Source organism: Rhinoderma darwinii, chromosome 5 (assembly GCF_050947455.1).
Source record: "Rhinoderma darwinii isolate aRhiDar2 chromosome 5, aRhiDar2.hap1, whole genome shotgun sequence".
NCBI lineage: Eukaryota > Metazoa > Chordata > Amphibia > Anura > Rhinodermatidae > Rhinoderma > Rhinoderma darwinii.
In genome coordinates, this window is record NC_134691.1 from 62,716,587 (window position 1) to 62,733,620 (window position 17,034).

Genomic DNA, 17,034 nt, shown 5'->3' on the forward strand with positions numbered 1-17,034 from the left:
CGTATTCCTGCGGTTTGATGCGTATTTTCCGCAGCAAAATATGTAACGTGCGCATGTAGCCTTATAAGGGCTTGTCCACACGAAACATAATTGCTGCATATTTTCCGTCCGGAATTACCGACGGAAAATACGCAGCAGAATACGGTAGCAGCAAAGTGGGTGAGACTTAACAAATCCCATCCACACTCTGCGTAAAATTTCCGACCAGAAATTGACATGCGGTGCATATTTTTCGTACCACATGTCAATCCCTGCTGCGGAAAGTGGACTGAATTGCTGCGTTTTTCTGAGGAGATGTCACCATCTCACAGACTTGAGAAAAACGCTGCAAAATTCGCACCATTTTCTGCAGTGAAAAACGCAGGGAATGGTGAGGCTTTTCCGCAGCTGAATTTCTGCTAGTTTCTGCGGCATTGCTGCAGCAATTCCGTTAGGTGTGGACAAGCCCTAAGAGTGCTGATGCGGCATAATCTGTATTTCCTATCTGCCGCGTTCTTTTGGAGCCACACCCACTTTCCAAAATGCGCCACCACAAGACCGGACTCCACCAAAACAGAATTGTTTTTATCCCATGTATTTTCAGACCATGGTTTCGTTTTTATAATTACGATGACAGGAGTTTGTAGAAAAAATAAAAGATTGATTATGTCGTTAATCCTGACACAACAGTGTAATATTTCTACTACTGAACGGGCTGTCTGACCACTGTTTATTATAGGACCAGCTCCCTATGGGCTCAGAAGAGCCTATCGTTCAAGGTTATGCATGGCCGGCAGCGAGCGGGTTAACGCCTCCACACAGGGGCAGTGTCGCTGTGGTAATAGACCGTGTTCTGACAGAGGCGGCATTGTTGCCTGAGAGAGGAGCTGGCAGCCTCGTAGGGAAGCGCTCTGTGCTCTGCATGCAGATCCACACGGTGACCCGGCTTATTCCGAGCTCACAGCCAATGTGATGGTGGATTAGCTGCACACTGCGTCGGGCTCTTGGATGTGCTGCTCTGCGGCTCGCTCTCCTTCTCCCCCGGGTGGAAGTTGCAGCATGCTGGTAAGTGTGATGTTTCCTCGCCTTCTGTGTATCATGGAATACAGGATTGCTGCAGCTCTGTGGAGAAGGCACAGGGAAAAGCATGTGCTGGAGCTCCCAGGATCCATAGAGCTCCCAGGATCCATAGAGCTCCCAGGATCCACAGAGCTCCCCGGATCCACAGAGCTCCCCGGATCCACAGAGCTCCCCGGATCCACAGAGCGCCCCGGATCCACAGAGCGCCCCGGATCCACAGAGCACCCGGGATCCACAGAGCTCTCTACTTCCAATGCAGCGCTCTGTACAGTGAGACCATATTGCATGTGTCTGTTAACTCTTGTGTAATGGGGTGCAGTGCTAGTAGTCTATGTATTTCTGTAGACTTTTTTACATGTGGTATATTTTTGTGCTTGTCTATACTATAACTGGTGCTCTATAGAAATGCTATCTATGATTGTGGATGGGGTCATGCAGGCAAAAATGTTTTCTGAACCCCGTTCTTTCTGATGAAATGTGCTGTCCTGCAATGTATGGGGGATCACGTAGCCCGGGGGATCACCAATGGCCACTATTTCTACATTTCCATCATTTTGTGCACTTGAAAGTTTGTGCATATACAGTGTTCTACATATATCACATCACAAAACTAACATTTCCCACCAATGACCATAATAAATATATGTATATAATATCTCATTCCAAGTGCGGTACAAACATGTAGAACTGGTCCTGTCTATTGACTTAGTAGAAGCATTTTGCATATATTTAATTTAGTAAAACTTGGCAATGTGCCAGGTTCTTGGTATAGAATTTGTCTCTATATGTGGACGGCGCTTTGGAGGGTGAAAAATATTTTCTGCTCCTGAAATGTTCCAGTAAAGACTGGAAAATCTTGATGTTGCTATGAAGAATCATTAACATAGCAACCCGACTGTATAGAAATCCGCTCTGGGATGGAGCTGGTGAAGGAAGCGAGAGGGTATATAGTGCCATAGATAATGCTGGTATATAGTGCCATAGATAATGCTGGTGTATATAGCGCCAGAGATAATGCTGGTATATAGCGCCACAGATAATGCTGGTGTATATAGTACCAGAGATAATGAGGTACCAGGTCAATGTTGCTATGCAGCCTTGTAACTTAAAAACTTAAATAAAGCAAAATGCCAGATGCGCTCACGCTTCTAAATATGAACTCCAATATAAATTGGTTGATCTTGTGGAATAATATGCATGGAGCACCTCTAGATAAGATGTAGCAAACCTCTCCCCTCAGGGCTGGTCCACACATGGATTTGCTGCCTAAAATTTCCACAGCATTTACGCATCAACTAGCAGAAAATCCGCATCATTTCATGCGTTTTGTCAAGGGCTGTTGTGATATTACTTCCTGTGATGCCGTTTCCAGCCCCTGTAAGAAATTCTGCAACGTTTCCGCAGCAAGTCACGCTGTACATTGCAGATTGCTGCGGAATTGTCGTTCCTCATTGAATTTTTATGGGGGGAAAAAAAGCCGGAAATCAGTAAATTTTCTGCAGCAATGATTGACATGCTGCGAAAATAAAATTACGCACCTCAGGTGAATTTCTGGATGGAATTTTCCGTAGATGGATGACATTTGTTAAATCACACCCACTTTGCTGCTACTGTATTCCGCTGCGTATTTTCTGTCCGCAATTCCGGATGGAAAATACGCAGCAATTCCATTACGTGTGGACAAGGCCTTGTAGCCGCAATGCCAGCTTATATATTAAAGCATTTTCACACCGATATCTATATTGCATAATGTTACAGGTACAAATATTGTATGTGAATGAAAGAGGAAAAGGCCTAAATGGTAAAATGAATGTCCACACCTCGTGTACCTTTTTAATAGGCAACAGTTTTAGAAAGATTTTATGTAACAGAATATTTTATTTATATTGATAGTTGTGTGGTAATTCCTGTGATATGGTACAATACTGGCACAGGTAAGAATTGTACCGCTGGTCACCTGGCTTTCAGAAGTCTAGGGGTTTTGAGAACCCCCCCCCCCGTAAAGCTATATGCACAATTTGATGTGGAAAATCCGCAGATAAACGCAGTTAGTTCCACAGGTAAAATCCGCACTTTAGGGTCAGTTCACATGTTGCCTAAATACTGAGGATTTTCCGCAACAGAATTAATTCCTACATGGAAAATCCACAGCAAATACAGTGGCAGCAAAGTGGATGAGATAAAACAAATCTCATCCACACTCTGTGGAAAAAAACGCTCAGAAATTGACCTGCGGTGCAGAATGTTATTTGTTGTGCACCTGGAATTCCCTGCGGCGCACAGGACGGGTGCGCTGCATGCTATTACACAGCGTATCCATCCCCTGTGGTTTTACATTTTGATGCGGAAACAGATGCAGATTTTATGCTTTAGATTTTGATGCTTTTTTTCGAAAACTTGTCAGGTACAATTCTGAGACGGAAATGCTGCATAAATTGACATGCTGTGGATTTTAATGTCCGGACCGCAGGTCAATTTACATGTGGGAAAATTCTGTAAAGTGCAGATGAGATTACTTTCAATCTCGTTTAATTTGCTGGTACTGTATTGGGGCTTGTCGACACGTAACGGAATAGGTGCACAAAATTTCAGCAAAAATTCTGGTGCGGAGAAACTGCACCACTTCCTGCATTTTTTTTTTCTGCAGAAAATGGTGCGGATTTTGCTGCGTTTTTTTTTTCAATGCTAGGAGATGGTGACCTCTCCTCTGAAAAACACAGCAATTCATTGCACTTTCCGCAGCAGGAATTGCCATGCTTCAGAACGAAAATTCACATGCGGTGCAGAATTTTCTGCTCGGAAGTTTTCCACAGCGTGTGGATAAGATTTGTTAAATCTCACCCAATTTGCTGCTACTGTATTCTGATGCGTATTTTCCCTCTGTATTCTGGACAGAAAATACGCAGCAATTCCATTACTTGTGGACAAGCCCTTAGGGTATGTGCACACGCTAGCTTCCTTTTACGTCTGAAAAGACAGACTGTTTTCAGGAGAAACCAGCTGCCTCGTTTCAGACGTAAAAGCTCCTCGCGTTATGCGAGGCGTCTTTGACGCTCGTAAATCTTGAGCTGCTCTTCATTGACTTCAATGAAGAACGGCTCAAATTACGTTGCAAAGAAGTGTCCTGCACTTCTTTGCCGAGGCAGTCATTTTACGCGTCGTCGTTTGACAGCTGTCAAACGACGACACGTAAATGACAGGTCGTCGGCACAGTACGTCGGCAAACCCATTCAAATGAATGGGCAGATGTTTGCCGACGTATTGTAGCTGTATTTTCAGACGTAAAACGAGGCGTATTACGCCTCGTTTACGCCTGAAAATAGGTCGTGTGAACGCAGCCTTATACTGCAGCTTTGTCACAGGAAAATCTGCATGTAATACACACGTGTGCATGTGGCCTAAGGGTTTGACATGTATCTTCTTTGCGATCACTGATACATTCTGTTTTGTGAACGTATTACTCAGTGGTTTGCTGGTTTTCTTGTGGTGATTGATATTAAAGTTTTATTTGACCAGACAGATGGGTCATTGTCAGCCGCAGTAATAATGGACTCCTTTAGTACAATAACCCTTCTTAGTGAGCTGCACATCAGTTTTGGAGCCTCTTAGTAGCCATTGGATTTTTGTATTGCTAACGTTTGTATTACTGGGCAGCGCAGATAATGAAATGAGACGTCACAGATGATACAATCAAATGAAATGTTCTCCTAAAAAGATTTCAACCTGGTGGGAACCCCCGTCAGAACCGGAGACGTAACATGACCACTAGTCTAATACTGTATATGAACGTAAAAGCTGCTGATATCATTGACTTGTGTAATAAATATATATATATATATATATATATATATATATATATATATATATATAATGATACAAAGAAGCCACCGTGGGTAAGAATTTTTTGTATTTTTTTTTTTGACAACCTGTTACTCTTCCTGCAGGGAACAGTGGACTGCATTCAACGGCTCAGCAAATGGAGACTAGATGGCCATAAGCCGGCCATAGACATAGTAGGAAAACAATCCATTCCAACAGATGGCCGTTTTTTTTCCATCAGTCAGAACAAGTATATTACTTGTTTGAACATTTTCCTGGCTGTTACTGATTAAACGCTACAATTGTGGCAATTCTTCAGCCAGCGGATGAGAAAATACATGAGCAGCAATACATATGAATTCCATTTGTAACAGTAGCAACAATTTTCTAATGGACTCCTAGAAGATCATCCCCATCGTTCAGGAAATCTGTTATGTTTCAATAAGTCTTTATTGAGCAGTTGAAACTTCAATAACCATAAAAGTTATTTTCCGTTCTACTTGCAGGTCGAGTTTGGCCACGATATACACATTATTTTTACAATGAGAAAAATATCCGCTCATATAATATAAACATATACAAAAAAAGTAAAAACGATATATTAAGGGGGGTCTTTTCCTGCTTTGTTTCGGCTTTTTACAATCCTCAAGGGATTGAGTATGTTCTATGACCTTTTAATAACCAGCATCCTAAGGCCGGGTTCACACGTAGCGTAAATACTGCAGATTTTCCGCAGCGAATGTCATTGCTGCTACTGTAATACGCTGCAGATTTTCCGCAAAGTGGATAACGTTTGAACAAATCTCATCCACTCGCTGCGTAAAAATCCAGCCAAACAACTTCAAAAGTTGACATGCGCTGCGTTCTTTTAATCCGCAGCATTTCAATTTATGCTGCCGGTTTCTGTTGCAGGTTTTTCCCCATTGAATTCAATGGGGAGGGATAATCCACAACAAATAGCAGATGTTGCAATTTTTGTGGCAGGAAAGATTATACTTGCCCAGAACTCTCTCTGCTTCTGAGTCCAGCCCGGGCTCCAGGGATGACTTTTTATCCCATGTGGCTGATACGGCCAATCACAGGCTGCAGCAGTCACATGGGATGAAACGTCATCCCAGGAGCCGGGCTTCAGGACGTCAGAGGGACGCTTCGCTATGGCTACGGGTAAGTATGAGGTTTTTTTTTTGTTTTTTGTTTTTTTACCTGCTATTTTCCGCAGCGGGCATTCCGGCCAAGAAACTGCACCACAATTTGGTGCTGTTTTTTTCAGCCGGAATACTCTGCGGCGTCCAGGGCAGATACACTGTGTACTCTTGTGCAGCGTGTTCGCCCTGTGTGAACATACACTTCTAATGAAAAATATTGGAACAGAGGAGCAGGAGCAAATATTCCTGTCAGCGGTGAGCTTCAATTTATGCTCTGTTCACATTGGCGTCATGGTTTCTGTTTAATGGAAGCCATGAGCCTGTGCTTTAGGCCAAATGGACACAATGCATTTTACGTGCACATTTGATGTGCAGATTTTTGCGCAGCAAATCCACAGCGTAATACAGTACCGGCAAAGTAAATGAGATATCAAGAAATCTCATCTACATGTTGCATATTTTTTCCGCACGTAAATTGACCTGCGAATTTTCAAATCTTGTGGTTCCGCTTGCAAATTTTATCTGACAAGTTTTAAAAAGAACGCACCAAAACCTGCTGCATAAAAACGCGCCTATTTCCACATCAAATTGTAAAAAACACACCTAAAAACCAATTTTAAATAACCCACTATTAAGTGCGGATGTTACCTGCGGAATCCTCTGCGTTTACCTGCGGTTTTTATAAATTTCTGCACAAAATTCATGCATGTAGCCTTATACGTCACACCATAGAGTAACATTATAACTGACGAACCCCAATGACTCATTGCTGGTTTCGTTGGGGTTCTGTTGAAGTTTCCTGCATTCTGACAGTAAGGATAGTGCTGCATGCTTTGCTTTTCTTGCCATCAAAAGTGATGGAAACTTTCACGGAATCCCCGGCAGAGGCTTCGTTCACATCTGCGTTGGGGTCCCGTTCAGTCGGAGGTTTCCGTCAGAATGGGACCCTGAACAGACACAAACTGACACAGACGGAAACTAGGGGTTTCCATTTCCATCACCATTGATTTCAATGCCGGTGCCCATGGTTTCCATTTGTCTCTGTTGTGCACCGGATCTGTCGTTTTGCCGGAAGCAATAGCGTAGTCGACTAACATCCCAATAATAAAACATGCCCACTTATGAGTAAGGCTTGTTCTGTTTTGGGTGTTCAGTCTTCTCCATGAGATGCTCACAATTTCCGGGCTTGTATCTATCCATCTTTTTGCTGGCCATACTCTTCATCGTTACCCTTCATACCATCCAAGTATAACGGTCTTCTGATTATATGTCCACCAGAAGATAAAGCTTCAACCTGGGCATTTGTGCTTTGTGGAAGGTTCAGTTTGAAAGCCGAGGATCCACATGTTTGTTTTCTTTGCTGTCCGTCGTATTCCCTTTCCTTGAACGTTGTTCATGTGGCACCTTTTGTTGTGCAGTTGGCTTACTTCACACTAGCCGACAACAGCCTTGTGCTAGATGCCAAATGCTTCAAATGGCTCACTGGTACCAAACACATTTTCTAGTAGTGAAGTAAAAAGAATTGTATGAATGTTACCCATATTTAGCATTGTCTAGTACACATACGTTTCCATATGACAGGGTATGTTCACACGCCCTATTTACGGACGTAATTCGGGCGTTTTACACCTCGAATTACGTCCGAGAATACGGCTCCAAACCGCCGGCAAACATCTGCCCATTTAAATCAATGGGGTTACGATGTTCTGTGCACACAGGCTTTTTTTTTTTACGCGCCACTGTCAAAAGACGCCCCCACTTCAAAGAAGTGCATGTCACTTCTTGAGACGTAATTGGAGCCGTTTTTAATTGACTCCATTGAAAAAACGCTCCAATTACGTCCGTAATTGACGCCGCGAAAAACGCGAGTAAGAGCAATTACATCTGAAATTCAGAGCTGTTTTCGCCTGAAAACAGCTCCGTAATTTCAGGCGTATTGGACGCTGCCGTGTGAACATACCCTTAGGCTGGGTTCACACGAGCATGTTACGTCTGTAAAGGACGGAACGTATTTCGGCCGCAAGTCACGGACCGAACACACTGCAGGGAGCCGGGCTCCTAGCATCATACTTATGTACGACGCTAGGAGTCCCTGCCTCGCTGTGGGACAACTGTCCCGTTCTGTATTCCTGTTTTCAGTACAGGACAGTTGTCCCGCAGCGAGGCAGGGACTCCTAGCGTCGTACATAACTATGATGCTAGGAGCCCGGCTCCCTGCACTGTGTTCGGTCCGTGACTTGCTTCCGAAATACGTTCCGTCCTTTACGGACGTAACATGCTCGTGTGAATCCAGCCTTAGAGATGCACACGAGACAACGCAGAGTGTAACCGCAGGCTGTGTAAACATAATGCTTGTTCTATTTCAGTAGAATAGAAAGACGCCATCCATAACCACGTATTAGAGTATGTCTAGGCTGAAAGATTACATTTACATTGTTTAAAACTTGGCAGGCAAACGATGCGCCAAATTTGGCACAGTAGCGCACTCTGTGTGATTTGGCACATCTTGCTAGACATATTAGACACTTTATTCTTCTATACGCCACCTCTTGATTGCCGCCCTTTAGGGTATGTTCACACAGCCTATTATCAGACGTAATTCTGGCGTTTTACGCCTGAAAAACGCCCCTAATACGCCTACAAACAGCTGCCCATTGCTTTCAATGGGAATTACGATGTTCTGTTCCCACGAGCCTTTAATTTACGCGTCGCTGTCAAAATATGGCGTGTAAAATGACGGCTCGTCAAAAGAAGTGCAGGACACTTCTTGGGACGTTTTTGGAGGCGTTTTTCATTCACTCCATTGAAAAAGAGCACCAAAAACGCAGCGAAAAATGCGAGTTAAAAAACAGTCTGAAAATCAAGAGCTGTTTTAGCCTGAAAACTGCTCCGTATTTTTGGTCACTACGTGTGAGCATACCTGTGGGCCCCGTAGCAGCTAGGTGCAGTCACACGTGACGGGTTTGCCTTGTGTTTCCGCAGTGTAAAAATATGCTAAAACTTTACAATGTAATCCTATGGTAAAAATTTTCCACAACTCGGATAGATTTTTCAATTGCTTGTGTTGTAAATTATTTTGCCGTAGGATTACAATATACAGTTTTCCACATTGTGTGTGTGTATGTATATAATATACATTTTTTTTATATTATTGAAATACATGTATTTTGTAATTAAAAGCAACTTTTGTAATTGACTTTTTATTTAAAAAAAAAAGTTTTCACTTTTACAGCTTCTATGTATATAGAACATAGAAGCTGCAGAAAGCCGTTCTGATCTGAACCCGACACTGCGCTGTACTGACTGCTCAGCGGACAGCGGCTCCTGTGTGCTCCAGGGCGATTTTCTAAGCTCCGTTCTGATCGTTTTAATTTTTTTTATAAAAATGTCTATTTCAAATATCCTTTAACTAATAAGTGACCGCATGCTGAAATCAGGGTGTCTGTCACTTCTTTATTCTGTCCTCCGACAGTGAATCATAAATATCTGACGGATCCGCTTTAAAACTCCTAGGCCCCAATGCAAAATCTATATCTCAATTTACTACTGTTAGGGTATGTGCACACACACTAATTACGTCCGTAATTGACGGACGTATTTCGGCCGCAAGTCCCGGACCGATCACAGTGCAGGGAGCCGGGCTCCTAGCCTCATAGTTATATACGATGCTAGGAGTCCCTGCCTCTCTGCAGGACAACTGTCCCGTACTGTAATCATGTTTTCAGTACGGGACAGCAGTTCCACGGAGTAGCAGGGACTCCTAGCATCGTACATAAGTATGATGCTAGGAGCCCGGCTCCCTGCACTGTGGTCGATCTGGTACTTGAGGCCGAAATACGTCCGTCAATTACGGACGTAATTAGTGTGTGTGCACATACCCTTAGGTATATTCACACGCTTAACAAAAAACATCTGAAAATACGGAGCTGTTTTCAGAGAAAACAACCTCTGATTTTCAGGCGTTTCTGAAAATGAAGCTTCTTTTAATTTGGAGCTTCTTTTGAAGCGTTTTTCATAGTGTTCAATGGAAAATCAGCTCCAAAAAACGCCTCAAGAAGTGAGACATGCACTTCTTTTTACGGAGCGTCATTTTACGCTCCGTTTTTCAAAACAGCGGCGTAAAAAGACGCCCCGTATGAACTAATGTTTGTAGGTGTTCAGCTTCCGTTTTTTCAGGCGTTTTTCGAGGCGTAAACGCCCTGAAATACGCCTGAAAACACTGCGTGTGAACATACCTTACGCTGTGCATATTTTTGTATAAAGTCAGTTTGGCCATAGTCCTGATTTCAGTGGTTTGTGCTCTTCATCACAATTGGTCTATGTAACTTCTCTTATAGGTTCAATGTCCTGCATGTTAAGAGGCCGACACGGACTTCTAGATCGTGAGGCCTCAGTTGACACAGATGCCAGGATTCATCGTTTGGTGGCCATGTTTTGTTTCAGTTTAGGGATCTACATTTTACTTTTCTGTGGGGAGATTCTTCACATATTTACTCAGGACACATTCCAAGACTTGTAGTAGAACCTGTTGCATACCATAGACTAGTATGAGGAGGGACTGTGGAAGTAGCAGGTGTTTGGGATGTGTTTCTGGTATATTTCTTCAGGCTTTGAATATTCATTATGATAATTTGTCCTCGGGTCTATTTTAGACTTTCTATCCCACTGAGGCGATGAATAAAACAACTTCCTGATTCCTTATAAAGAACTAGCATGTGTTTTAAGAATGTCCCTTTCTGCTGTGACCTCACATAATACTGCGATTCATTAGGGACTGCTGGGGAATATCTGGTAAAAGCCGCTCTGTGCTAATAATAACGGATGTTCTGCGATGACTGGTTTGTGTTCTGCTCTCTCGGCTTCATTTTGGCCTATGCTCTCTCTAGCTTATTATTGAGTCATTTTCCATGTGTATCACTGGTGTTCTGACTCCATCCCCCTTATTAATTCTTAAAAGGGAAACGCCATTTTCTATATGTAGGGAAGGTGTTTTGTTCATTCTCTAAATCATAGGTAGCGGTTTTCAAAGGGGATCTTCCAAATGAGCAGTACAAGAGTCATTCCAGCGTGTTCTCCATAGGGAAATAACATGATCACCTGGGGGGGGGGGGTATCCTGTGTCGCAGGTATCCCTGGGAGGTTCCCGCTGTACTCCCGGTACATTTGAAAACGTTTCCAGTCCTAATCCAGTCCTAAACTCCCACCAGGCAGCTTTGTTATTGGGTAGATTGTTAAAGAGTTGTCCACTTTGAGCCAATTAACTCTATTTTTTTTTTTTAACTAAGTTTTACAATTTTCCAATATACTTTTATATATATTAATTCGTCAGTTTTTAAGATCTCTTCTTCTAGTTGTTCAGTAGGAACATTTCTTGTTTACTTTCAGTGGATAAAATTCTGTCCATGGTCATGTGATGGACACCCAGATGCGCGGATCTAGAAGACCTCTCTAAGGGCTTATTCAGACAAACGTGATATACGTCTGTGCAACGCGCGTGATTTACACGCGCGTCGCACGGACCTATATTAGTCTATGGGGCCGTGAAGACCGGTGCGTGGTTTTTACGCTGCGTGAGTCCGCAGCGAAAAAGTCACAACATGTCCGTTCTTTGGCCATTTTTCGCGCATCACCCAAGTCAGTCGGTGCGTGAAAACTTCCGTGCGACGCGCGTGATTTGCGCAACAGCTGTGAAAAGGATGAACGAAAACAGAAAAGCACCACGTGCTTTTCTATTTACAAACATCCAAACGGAGTGTCATAATGATGGCGGCTGCGCGTTAATCACGCAGCCGCGCATCATACGGGGCTGACACACGGAGTTAAGTGCCTTTTGCGCACGCAAAACGCTGCGTTTTTTGCGTGCGCAAAACGCACACGCTCGTGTGAATCCGGCCTAAGGCTGGATTTACACAAGCGCGTGCAAAAAAATGCTGCGGTTTGCGCGTGCAAAAAGCACTTGACAGCTCGTGTGTCATCACCATATGATGCGTGGCTGCGTGATTTTCGCCATCATTATGACACTCTGTGCTTTTCTGTTTTCAGTCATACTTTTTACTGCTCTTGCGCAAATCACGCGCGTCACACGGAAGTGCTTCCGTGTGCTGCGCCTAATTTTCACACACCCATTGACTGACGTGCGTGATGCGCGAGAAACGCACAAGTATCGGACATGTCGTGAGTTTTACGCAGCGGACTCACGCTGGGCAAAAATCATGGACTGTCTGCACGGGCCCATAGACTAATATAGGTCCGTGCGAGGCGCGTGAAAATCACGCGCGTTGCACGGACGTATATCACGTTCGTCTAAGCCCTAAAACACATACTGTAACGAGCCGTGCACCTGTGTGTATATCACATGACCATGGACCATTTTATCCACTGGAAGTAGACCATAAATGTTCCCACTGAATAACAACAAGCAGAGATCTTGAAGACCTTGAGGAATTTCCGGGTGTCAAACGTGGAAAACCCCTTTTAAGGATCAAAGTTACAACTCGCATCAATAAATTTTTTTCTCGGGGTGAATGTTTATATTGCGCTTGTTGTCATTTTTCCACTTTCTAATAGTGTTATTAATAGAGCGTCTGAAGCAGCAGGAGGTTCCGATAATACACATACAGGGCTGTGGGATATTTGTTGGCTGTTTCACAGCCGCTATTGCCTCCCATCTGACAGTCTTCAGCCTGCCATAAAGAGCAGCCTGAAGACAGGTATTTAAAGGGGTTTTCCCACCAGGGACATTTATGACATATCCACAGGATATGTCATAAATGTCAGGTGCTGGTCCCAGCGGTGGGACCCGCATCTATCTCTAGAACGGGGCCCGCTAAGGGTATGTTCACATGCTGAGTCTAAAGCGGCTGAAAATTACAGAGCTGGTTTCAGAGAAAATGGCTTCTGATTTTCACTTGTTTTTCAAGCTGAAAACGTTTTTTGAGGCGTTTTTTTTTCTAGACTTTTATTTGAAGTAGTTTCTGTAACTATTGTTCAGTTCTTTGGGACTTACGGGAACAGCGTAGCTCAGCAACCAACGCTGTTCCCGTAACTCCCGCATCTATATGACATCTATCTACCGTATCTGACGTTTATATCACATCCTGGAGATATGTCATAATTGTCCCTGGTGGGAAAATCCTTTTAATATACAGATTATTAGAATAAACTAAATGGAATTCTAAAGTTCTCTAGTGAAGATTATGTCCCCCTAGTTCGGATATTCCAGTCAGTTGTGCAGCTTGTTTATCGGAGGTTTCCAAAGACCAGAGGTAAGTAATGTGTAGCCGCTTTTTCGGATATGTGCGACTTTTCAAAGAGCGAGTCCTTTCTGATGGATACCCATGATGACGCACAGTTCTTGTAAATACATATCAAATACAGAACATTGGTGATGAGCGATCCAACGCAGAGGTTGATGGCGGTTTTCGCAGTCCAGATTGTTTATAAGTAAATAGCGCTGTTTCATGTATACGATGACATCGGTTTTATTTATACCAGCTATAATGGGCTGGAGTGTCTTAAAGAAATGTCGATCTATTTTAATTCAAAGGCAACAAAAAATTGCAATTAATGGGGGACATTTATCAAGCTGTCTAAAGCCCTGTTCACAAGGCGAGTATGTAACGTGTTTTTCAGCACATAAAATTCACCGAAAAACGTGTCAAAATACACATGATAAAATATGAATGGGAAAGTTCGCTATTAGTCCATACGACACGTTTTATTACACGTAGTGTTTTTAAAAAAATGCATTGCGTAAAAAAAAAACTGTGCCAAGTCAGTTCTTTGGCGTGTAAAACCACCAAAAATGCGCCGAATTCCCATAATTAATAGGAGTCCTAATTCCGCGCCAAAAAATGCTCCAAAAGCCTGCACAAAACACAACAAAAACACGTCGCATTTTAAAAAACGCTAGCGTTTTTGACACTTTTACATGTTGTTGTTTTTTTAGCACTGTGTGAACAAGGCCTTATAGTAAGAATGTCCTTTGTTGCCCATAGCAACCAATCGAGCTCAGCTTTCATTTTACCTGAGCTCATTAATATATGAAAGCTGTGGGGTTGCTATTAACAGCGGACATTCTTACTTTAACACATGACCATAGTTTTCAGATCCATTCATTTCTATTGGGCACAGACACCTTTGCGTATACTTACGGTTGTGTACGTGCCGTAGAAATGAGCCGCAAGATATAGAACATGTCCTGTTTTTGTCCGCAATTGCGGCACGGACACCCCATAGAAGTCTACGGGCGCTCCCGCAACTGTAGACTGCTACGGAGGTGAATCCTTGGCCATCCGTAATTGTGGAAGCGTTACTATGCAACGCCAGGGTATTCCCTAAGATGCCTCCCTTTTTTTTTTTTTTTTTAAGGATCTCTAAATACGGATGCACTACGGACCATAATTACGGATACCGTCCCGTATTTGCGGATGACTGCGGATCCGTATTTGCAGACAGTAAAAACTTTGAGGGAGATTTATCAAGCCGTCTTAGGCCTCATTCACAAGACCGTCAATGTCACTGAGGAAGCAGGGGACATAAACTTTTCTTGTGTGTGTGTGTGTACAGTGTGTGTACAGTGTGTATATATGTATATTTAATAGCCTTAGAACACAATTCTTTCTGTTGTGCCACATCAGCATGGCATGGGGTGCTGTGATTGCATTATTGGAATTGGTATGCAGCAGCGATCTCACTCAGCGGTATCCGTTAATAAAATCTGAGTATTTTAGCACCTATCTTGCTGGCCCACTTATCTTATCACTTCAGAGCTGGCGGATCACTGCAGTTCTACGTATGAAAGCGTCTGGCGTCTCCCTGCTGACTGCGTCTACTCCTCAGGATGCTGCTTTATCAAGGAGAATAGCCGACAATGGCATGAAGACAGCAAAAAAAACACCTTGCATGTTTTTCTTTGCCTCCTCCACATTACATCTAGAAAATATTTCAATATATTCTTTCATTTACAATTTTGTTATTTTTTTTGTGCTCAGAAGCTTGAAATTTAGGCAGGCACTGGATATTTAACCAGTATTTATTGCAATGGCTCTATAGCCAAATTGTACCAAAATAGTTTTCGTACAGTAAATGCCTTTTTAGTTGTTTCTCTGCCAAGGGATTGTGTGCCCCAGAGGGAGTTTATTGGTAAATATACTGCAGAATGACAATATGTTGAATTCACACATCCCTGGGTACATTCTGTGACTATATAATGTCCTGTGTCTTTATAATGGCTGATGTTCATGTTGCTCTCCTGATGCGTCTGTCAGAGTAAATACTTGTGTCCCGTGCTTGGGCTTTGGCCTAGTAACATACCGGAGCCAGTGGGTGACTACTCTGGAGAGCGTGCATGTCCTTGCCCTGGTTTTATTTTTTATCTTGTGGAGACTGAAGTTTGCCTATACTTGGTGCGGTTGTCGGCCGCGTGACAAAGTGTCATAATCTGTGTGAATACACCCAATGGGGCCGTTCACACAGCCGTTGGTTCAATAGACCGTGTGAAGGTCCGTTGAAAAATAGAACATGACACAAGTCCATGGGGATCCGTGAAAACGGAACCCGCACGGGGACACCTTGTACGTGAAAAACTTCACGTTTTTCACGTCCGAGTTTCTACACGTTCATGTGAATCTGGCCTATGTGAGTTTTTTTTTTGTTACTTGCAAGGACCCCAAGTCTCCTTTCCTTGTGGTAGTCTATATTGCCCTGTGTATATACAGATCATACAGCTGAATAACTGCTGCTAGGCTGCTAATTGAAAGGCTATGTACACCTTAGGCTCTGTTCACATCTCCTTTGGGGTCCCGTCCTGACGTTCCGTCTGAGGTTTCCGGCAGAACGGGACACAAACTGACACGAACCATTGATTTCAATGGTGACGGATCCGGTGCCCATGGTTTCCGTTTGTCTCTGTTGTGCACCAGATCCGTCGTTTTCATGGAAGCAATAGCGTAGTCTCCCTAAATAATAGTAATTATACGCCAGTTATTCCCTCTGTCATGCTGCATGGCTTTCTACGAACCATTTCTAAAAGAAGTTCTGTTTGTCCAGGCGCGTAAATGTTTGTCTTTTTCCATTTATAGTAAATTGGATGTTGGTTTTGCTGTCACTTTAATAATGTCAGGTTATCTTCGCAGAAATTGGAGATTGTGGCTACTTCAGCAGACTAATTGACAGGTCCTCTGTATCTTGACTGTGTTAATAGAGCAAAACAGAATTGACGTAATCTTGAGTTACAGCAGAATCGGGTGACTTGAAGCGCTCTGAAGCCTGACAGATCAGCTGACGCAGGTAGAGGGAATCTTACAAGAAACATATGTGACACATCTGTCTCATTGCTAACTGTATATTAGGAGGGCAGTGCGATGTTCATAGGTGCCATCATTTGGATAGGATATATAGTGACTCCCTCGCATACGGCATGAAGTCAAAATTAAAGGTGCTGCAAAGAGTGAAAACAGAACATGGGCTACGTCTTTACAGGTAATAAGAGAAGAATATTGTATAAAGTGGTTCATCGATCGGTTTAAGGTAACTGGACATAGTAAGGCTAGGGCTATACGGCCACTTTGGCCGAGACTCAAGTTCGCGTTGCATTAATCACAGTAATGTAGCGAATGTGGCCGCGTTGCAACCCACAATTTGCCGCAACCATCACAAGCAATCCAAACTTAAAAGACTTCTTGCGACTGTCAATTAGTGGTCGCGGCAACTTACATGTCGCAACGTGGCCACATCCACTTAAGTTACTGCAGCGCGACATAGCGATCTTTGGTCACGTGACCTGTGTCATGGCCAAAGTCGACGGGTAACCCTAGCCTAAATGATTAGGCTGGAGGAGGTAATATTTATTTCAATAATAGTTATAGGTAGAAGGAAAATGTCTGGCACTGCTTAGTACCAGACAGGACACTGCCCATGTACAGAGTTTTTGTTCACGACCATTTCACTCTAAGTGGACTCCGCTGTAATATTTGGCTATGGCGTGCTCCGCAACCAGAACAGCACAAGA

The 17,034-nt window shown here is 43.3% G+C and overlaps 1 protein-coding gene across 2 annotated transcripts in view; it reads left to right on the top strand.

Annotated features, from left to right (window-relative positions):
- Positions 1–893: 893 nt before the first annotated feature.
- The window catches only part of PAG1 (phosphoprotein membrane anchor with glycosphingolipid microdomains 1), an 87,087-nt gene continuing 70,946 nt past the window's right edge, over positions 894–17,034 (top strand). Inside the window, exon 1 of one of the 2 annotated variants that reach the window (XM_075826082.1) lies at positions 894–1,044. The gene's annotated coding sequence lies outside the window, so the exon portion shown is untranslated. Of the gene's footprint in view, positions 1,045–1,217; positions 1,330–17,034 lie in introns of those variants that run through there. The other variant, XM_075826083.1, reaches the window with a different exon arrangement.